Raw genomic sequence first — 7206 nt, 5'->3', positions numbered from 1 at the left:
ATATTTGATAAGTCACCTTTGTGTCTTAACCTCATAATCTTTATCTCCTTTCTTCTTGTTTCCATGAGAAAAATAAGATTGGGTCCTTCTTGTTTAATGAGCTTGTTTAGAGCTCAAACTGTCCATAGATTTTCAAGACCACGGCAGTTCCAACTGATAATCTTCATGTATTCGGCAGGGCTACTCAATAGCCTCTGCCATTGTGTTCTCTCCTTTCTCAGTCAACTTTCTTATCTTTGATTTTGGGGTATCTATCTCCATTACTTCTTTTTCTTGTATCTTCCTTTTTTCATTTGGTGCCTCCATATTCTCCTTTCATATTCCTGTTGTTGCTGCTGCTTTATAGGACAGCCTCTTCTATGTTTTAGTTTCTGTTTTGGCATTTGCTTTTCTTGTATTGGTGGTATTGACTAGCACGCTTTTCGTTGCTGCATTATCTTCATTTTTCCTTTTTATTTGACTTTCACCATTACTCCTCCTTCTTCTCCTTTGCCTCTAATCACAAACTTTCTCTCTTTTGAAATGGTGATTTTACCTGTACATCTTGTGCTATCTTCCTTCCCTGATTTTGGGTCAGTTTAGGTCTAAGTGTTTAGGTTTTCTTCTTCTGTCTATTTCGAGTTTGAATTTTGTTAGTTTTTCCAAAAATTTCTCAGCCATGACTCTTTGCCTCTTTAGATCTTCTCCTTCTACATTGTTTCCTTTTACCTTTTCCCTTTTTTTTCTTATGCTCACCTTCGTTCCTGGGCTTTCTGCCATCATCCATGGTCCCAGCTTCTTGGAACTGTTCTTCCTTGCCTTCTCATCTCTCACCGCCTTCGCGTAGATACCGTCTTCATGTCCAATCTCCCCATAGTAATAACAGAAGTTTGATAACTTTTCATATTTGAACTCTACCCATACTAGGTCATCTTCCTAACTTCCTATATTAGCACCCTTAAGAAGAGGCTTCTTATTGGTTTCTAGTGTTACCATGACCTTTATGAATTTGGTCTGATCTTTACTACTCTCGAAGATTTTGCACTTCTTCACTTCATCAATAACAGGTGCGATTTTTCTTCTAAACTTTGCGGTCTTGTGGTTCTCTTGGAGGTTCCAAAGTTGAATCTTGATTTCTACTTCGTCCAACCTTTTATCTATTAGATCTTCACTTTTATCCCATCTTTTCACTAGTAGTCATGAGTTCCTAAAGGACCAAGGATTTTCTTTGATTATCTTCTTCATGTCCTTCTCTCCTCTTAGAAGAAGAACTGGTAGATCTTCAGTTTTAGCTCGACTACTCTAAAACGTTAGAGTTTTTTTCTATATGTTGTACATTGTTGATTGTACCTATGCTGTGTTGATGTTTTATCTAAGTGTAGTTTTCTACTAGGTTGTTTGTGCATCCTTATATCCCTTCCTCAACATTCTCATCATCATACACTATCAAGGGTTCTTCTTTTTCTTCTTGTCCTTTATCATTGTTTGAGGTTATTTGGCTATTGTTTGGGTCTGATATTGTATTGTGGTTTAATGGAATAGGACAATATCGATGTTGTGCAGCATAAGACAATTTTATACACGATGTAGGACGGATGAGACACTACTCTCCTTTAAAACCTAGGAAATCCCTAGGTAGGACGAAAAGATTAATAATTTAGGATTGAGTTTGAATTACAAAATAATATAGTGAAAAATTTGGACTGTGTTTAACATTGTATAACTTAGTCTATGTATGCTTTTTGGAGTGAGATTGAGAAAATAATTTTGTCGAGAACTTGATTTAGGGTTTACAATTCTTTTATTATACAATTTGTTCTTGTCAAATTGATTTATGTTCATGATACTTAATATTTTATATTAACAATTACTAAATTGAGTAAATAGCCATTTTGTGATTATGGCTTCGACAAAATAGACAAAAAAATATAAATAACCAAAATAATTACAAAAATCATAGTTGTTAAAACTGGATCGAATCGTAGAAGTCTGGTCAGTTTGGTTCATTATTTAAATCATATAAAGAATTAAATCAATCAAACTCGTTGAAAACCGACGATTCACGTTAAAAATCGTTGGTTCATGAGTCAGCGCACAAAAAATGCATTTGACAAAGGTAGGCCAGCGAGAGAAGATGTACCTAAGACGCACACCAAATCCGGTTAAATATATAAACTTTATAAAGGATTCTCTTTTTGCTTATATGCCTGATGTGAGACTAACAACAAAAAAAGAATTTTTAAAATGATGTGTATTGTACAATAAGCGAGATACAGGACTTTAGTTTATATTTATAACCGTTTCAATTAATTTGGTTTATATTTATTTAATTTAATTTTAGTTTGTGCTAATTTTTTTCAAATTAATCATATTTTTTAATAATATACGATTGATACCATGAATAAAATATTTTTTATTAATCATAATATATTTAATATTTAAAGTATATAATAGATATAGTTAATAAATTATTAGAATTAAAAAATAATAATTAATATAAATTCACTCATTCTTAAATTATTTTTATTTTATTTAATAATAATTATAAACTCATTTATTTTTTTTCATAATTATATGATATATATTAGTATTAATTTTTCAATAAATACTTATAGTGTATAATCGTTAATAGATATACACTAATTAAAGAATGATTAAAATTTGAAAATAATAGTTATTTTAATATAAAAACAAAATAAAAATACTTATGATAGAGTAAAAATAATAAAATACTTATTATTTTTGTTCTGTATTATTTTAGAATGACTTGATTATTCTTAGAATATTATTAAAGATATATATTTTAAATTTTAATTTAAAGTTTTTTACTATTTTATATTTTTTATTTATGTTAGACCAAATCAATCGGTTCAATCTGTGATTCACTGGTTGAAACAATAACCTAATTAGGGATGGTAAAATTTCTCGAAGCACGGGGATTGCCGCGGGGACCGCCCTAAATGGGGACTCGAAGATAGAGAATTTTCTCCGCGTAGATGGGAATGGGGGCGAAAATTCTCCCGAGACAGACATTGGGACCCGAGTAGGGATCCCCGCCCCGTCTCCGCTAATCTCCGAATTATTAAATTTATTTAAATACCCTTAATAATTTATTCTTAATATAAATTTTTTAGTAATTTTACATACCATATATATATACCCTAATTTTAAAAGTGTCTTCTCTTCTCTCCATAACACTAACACTGCGCCATCCCACTCCCCAGTCATCTCAGAAGGCTAGAACTCACAAATTCCAATCTCTCACAACGTCACAATTATACTTCTCGCCATTCTTGTTCAGTGTTCATCGTGTCATTACCTCCTCGCCGTCTCGTTGTCTATTACTGCGACGTCTTTTTTCCTTTTTACTGCTGTGTGACTGTATCCTTGTATGTTGTGATAATGTTTTTTGATTTTTGATTTTTTTTTAATTTTTCATTAGAACTTTCATATAAATAATCAATATAGAAAGATGGAGAATGTGATCACGAAAAATGGGAATGGGGACAATATTCTCCCACGGCAAAGATTGAGGTAGGGACGGAAAACAAATCTATGAGCGAAAACAAGAAGCGAGAAGGTATTTTCCGACCTAACCCTTTTCCGTTGCCATCTCTAAACTTAATGATCCAATAATTTGATCCATTCAATTATTAATTTGATTCTGACAACTATATAAAAAATATATTTTATTTGACAAAATAAATCAAATGTATATAAATATATAAGTAAATTTATTACACGTTTGATTATGTTTATCAAATGAAACATCTTTAAAGGATTATTTTATTATTTTTATCTTTTTATTTGTGAAAATTTTAATTTTTTAGAGTCAAAATAATTTTTATTCTACTAAATTAATATTAAATGCATTTGAATTCCGAAACAATTATTAATATTTTAGAAAGGAAAAAAAGTATAATAATATTTAGATAGCATGCCACCACTCCTGATTCCTGAAGCTAAGATCTTTGTGGTGACTCCTAAATTTAGAGTATTAATGTAAGTTTTATTTATTTTAAGAATTAAATAATTTAAATATTTTCTAAATCTCTTTAAAAAAAATTCTTTACATACAAGCGTTTTTCCATACAAGTTATACAAGTTATTTATTTTTTTTTTCATGTCTCCTCTTTTTCTTCTCCTTCTTCTTTTTTTTCGTGCCTCTTCTTCTTCTTTTTCGTTTTTGAAGTGTTTCATCTTCATCGTCATGTTTCTCCTCGTTCTTCTTTTGATTTTGTAACATTATGTATTTTTTTCTTCTTTGTTTGATTTTTTCCTCCCAAAAAGAATTATGAAAATATGAAATAAGAAAATGAAGAAGAAGAAGCAGTAGGAAATGAGGAGGAGAAAGATGAAAAGTTCTGAATTATGCATAAGGTGTACTTCAACGAATTTTGGGTATATTTTTTAAATCCTTTGGGTGTATTTTTTGTAATTCTTTGGGTGTATTTCTGTAATCCTTTGGGTGTATTTCTATAATCGTTTGGGTGAATTCCTGTAACCGTTTGGGTGTATTTCTGTAACCGTTTGGGTGTATTTCTATAATCGTTTGGGTGTATTTATGAAGTTCCATTATCTTCAAAACGATTTCAAAACTTGATTTCAGAAACCATGAAAATCGAAAAAAAAACGAAGCAAGAATACTAATGATAAACGCAGATAAAACAACGAATGAAAAGGTAAAGAGAGAACGCACGAAGGAGATCGAACAAATTTGACAAGAAACTTATTTTTATGGAGGAAGAAGAAGAAGAGTAGGAGAAGAAGAAGGAGAAGAAGAAGGAAGAGGAGGAGGAGAAGGAGGAACGCGAAGCACGCCATAGAAATCGTATATGGGCCAGTGTACTTTTTGTTAAGTTTCTCTCAACTTGTATGACTTGTAAACCAAATGACTTGTATGTGTAGCACTCCTCATCTTTTAATAAATTGAATAAATTACTATTTGTACCCATGAAAGTTTAATACACTGACAAATGTACCCATAAAAAAACAAAAATAACTTTGTACCCACAAAAGACAGATTTTTATAGACAAATCTATCCAAACCCTAAAAAATTATTTAAAATGCCCAAACTGCCCTCTATTCCTCCACATCATCCCCCCACAATAGGCTCAACCCTGAACCCGTTGGCTTGCTACCACCATAGCCAACAACATCATCACCACTTCCGCCGCCATTATACTCAACCCCATCTTCATCATCGTTGTCTTCAATCTCATGCACCCCAACAGCATCATCATCGTCCCCCTCGTCTTCATCTATCTCCTCTTCAGACTCATTCTCCTCTTCATCAATTATGAAAAAAAAAAAATTCAAATTTTGAAAAAAATGAGGCACCCCGCAAATCAGTAACACAAAAAATTCAAAGTGAAGGAGAAAAGGACCCGCGATTGAGGAACGTAGATATGAACGCTGTTGGTAATATTTATTTGTCAAATAAACGTTCTAATTTTTAACAGCATCTCTCTGTTTCTCTAAATACAATTATTCAATTAAGCTAAGCAAACGAAGCACCCATCTTTGTACAGAAGAGAGAGAACAAAAACAACATAGAGACAGAAGACATGTCTGCTTTTGATACCTTCAGCGTCGACTCTGATCACCACCAAAACCATGCCGACGAAGACAACTTTTTCGGATACAGCGGCTACTTCAGCTTCTCCCGCAGAAATGTCTCCGTCGTTGACCACACTTCTCCGTCTTCTTCACCAGACATCTTCAGATTTAGCGATCTGGATCCAAGCTACTCCCAGTCTCCCTTCGAACTGGTGCATGTAGCAGAAAATGGTAATGACAACGGCTACCACGACGACAGCGTTTTTGTCTCAGACGAACCAATGCTTCCAGCGCCTACAGAGATGAGATTGGAGAAAGGTTACGCCCTTCATGAGTGGCGTCAGTGAAAAGTGAGAAATGATGAAAAATTTTGAAAATTCGGAAGATTTAAAAAACCTTAATAAGGATGGGGTTGTTGATGTTGACAATGAGAGGAGAAAGAAGCTGTTGAGGAAGAGGCAGAAACATCGAGAAGGGAGAACGGTGGGTCGATGATGTTGATGGCTATGGTGGTAGCAAGGAATGAGAACGGTGGTAGGGACGTAGGGTTTGGAATTGGGGAAGAGAAGATGGGAAATAAAATTATAAATTAAAATTAGATTATATTTAAAGGGCAAATTTGGAATTTTAAATAATTTTTTAAGGTTTGGATATATTTGTCTGTAAAAATCTATTTTTTATAGATACAAAGTCACTTTTGTTTTTTTGTGGGTACATTTGTCAGCGTTTTAAATTTTTATGGGTACAAATGGTAATTTATTCTAATAAATTATTCTTCGAACACTAATAAAAAATCTAAAAAAAATATTATTATCTTAACAATGGCATTAACAAATTTTTTAAAATTGTTTTGTATGGAATAAAATATATATATTTTTTAATTTTTAAATTATTAATTTTTTATAAATTTATTTAAATTATATCACAAAAAATATTTTATCCCATGTAAAACAATTTTAAAAAATGACTTAAAAAATGTTAGAAGTACTATAAAAATTTGTAATATCCTAATAACTTAGGTAAATATATGCATGTACTTAAATTTTAATTAAAATACTCTACATATTCCATAATAATTTAAAAATTAAAAATATATATTTTTATCGTTTACTTACTTAAGTCACTAGGACATTACAAATTTTTATAGTACTCTTAAAAAAAATTTATTCCATGTGTAGTAATTTAAAAAAAATATTTTATCAAAAAATATTTTATTCTATGCAAAATAATTTTAAAAAATAATTTAAAAAATGGTAAGAGTACTATAAAAATTTGTAATAGACCCATTCGAATTACTATGTGTGTTAAAACAGTGCTAGTTCGAATTAGATTGATTGGAACTGGTGCGAGTTACGTTTCTTTATAGTTTCGGTCAATGTGATTCGAATTACTCCATAGATACAACAAATACATAATTCGAATTGACTCAATTCGAATTAGTTGATTTTGACTAATTCAAATTTATGTGATTCGAATTACTGTGGGTTTTATAATTCAAATTAGTCTCATTCAAACTACATGAAAATTTCTTTTTGATAGAACCTTATAACATTTTTCTTTTAGTAGAATTATGTAACATCTGTTTGAATTTGGTTTATATAGGTGATTTACCTTAATATTAAATGCATTTGAATTCCTAAACAATTATTAGTATTTTAGAAAGGAAA

Source organism: Arachis stenosperma, chromosome 10 (assembly GCF_014773155.1).
Source record: "Arachis stenosperma cultivar V10309 chromosome 10, arast.V10309.gnm1.PFL2, whole genome shotgun sequence".
Classification (NCBI taxonomy): Eukaryota; Viridiplantae; Streptophyta; class Magnoliopsida; order Fabales; family Fabaceae; genus Arachis; species Arachis stenosperma.
The sequence above is the reverse complement of the archived record's forward strand: the minus strand, read 5'-3'. Positions refer to the sequence as shown.